We start from the raw sequence: 1,470 nt of genomic DNA on the forward strand, positions 1-1,470 counted from the left end.
AGCAGGACATCTTAATGGACCTGCACGGACAGTTGGGGCTACTCTGATTGGATACCTGGGTGAGTCAGATTGTCTCACAGAGTTTCAAACTTCTTTATTTGCCTTCAAATCTGCATTCGCTTTCCTCACAGGAGGGCAAGTGTTTAAACTCATATTTCATAGTGTTCTTGCAATATTTAGAGATGAATGTAACAATCTCAAACTGCAGTCAACTTTAAAAATCATAACCTTTTGAAAATCTCATTAACTTTTTCCTTCTTTTGTCAGCACAGATGAGTGCTGACTGCATACTTCTGTGTAATTTCAAGGTAAACTTCGCACTATGTTTAGGGATAGATGCAAAGGCTTGGAAATATTGATGGTTATTGCATGGCTTGGTTCAGCAGTGGTGGCACCCATGAGTGCGTCTGTTATTTGGAAATGAGCTAGAAATAAGAGCTTTGGCGTATAAACAGTGAATCCAACTATAGTAAAAGTTAAAGCTGGTGGACGTTCTGCAGAGCCTTGTACCTGATGTGTGCTTAAAGAGTTGATTTTTTTGGTGAGATAGAATCCTGAGACATAATCCAGTCATGTCATCCAAAATTCAGAACCAGCCATTATATATTTAATGTACAAATCAGTACTTAATATCAGCTCTTATTTAGAGTAACAAAAAGTTAGTGTTCTGTTGGTCAGAATCCTACATGTTTATCAGTCCTTGGCAATTTTTATTGTCTCAGTGATGTGCACATATCTTAACTTTGATTTTCTTCTTTAACCACATTGCACTGATAAAATTGTTTTCTTTATGCTAATGCACATGGTAGTTTTTCTTCATTCAATTCAGCAAATACTGACTGAGCTCTGCTTTATGTCCTTTACAAAAATATAGCAGCACGTGGTATAGTAAAAAAAGCAGTGAGTGAAGAGCTCAAAGATTTAGGTTCTAGTTCCTGTTCCGTTACTGTGTGGCATTATGCCAGACATTTGAGCTCTTTGGACTTCAACTTTCTTATCTATAAAGTAGTAATGCTGGCCCTAATTACCTTAGAGGGTAGTTTTCAAAATTTAGTACCATAATATATGCAAATATTACGAATACTGCAAAGCACATAGAAATATAAAATGCATATTAGTTTTATTTTTGGATAACTCCATCTTGATTAGTAGGCAGACAACATTCAAACAGTACCTTTTTTTAAAAGCAAGGTTGGGAACATAGATGTGAGGTTTTTTTTAGTGGACATGAAATTGGTTCTAGTCCTCTCTTTCCACATGATGATACTCTCCTGGGGTCACTGATGTACTCAGACTACGGAAATAGCAAAAGCTTTGAGTAATGGCCAGTGATGTGCCTCGCTTAGCTTGTCTTGGGACTACTTGGTCCTTCAGGATGGCATCCACATCCCATTCCCCAAGTCAGAGTTAGAGTGCTGTTGCCCTCCCCAAGTTTATTCCCCAACAGTACCTAGTCAGGCTTTCTCACTC

The 1,470-nt window shown here is 37.9% G+C and overlaps 1 protein-coding gene across 1 annotated transcript in view; it reads left to right on the forward strand.

Moving 5' to 3' along the window:
• Nucleotides 1-1,470, forward strand: part of WDFY3 (WD repeat and FYVE domain containing 3) — a 235,221-nt gene that overhangs the window by 131,862 nt on the left and 101,889 nt on the right. The gene's annotated exons all lie outside the window — the stretch shown is intronic.

This window comes from Ursus maritimus, unplaced genomic scaffold, assembly GCF_017311325.1.
Source record: "Ursus maritimus isolate PB19 unplaced genomic scaffold, ASM1731132v1 scaffold_8, whole genome shotgun sequence".
Taxonomy (NCBI): domain Eukaryota; kingdom Metazoa; phylum Chordata; class Mammalia; order Carnivora; family Ursidae; genus Ursus; species Ursus maritimus.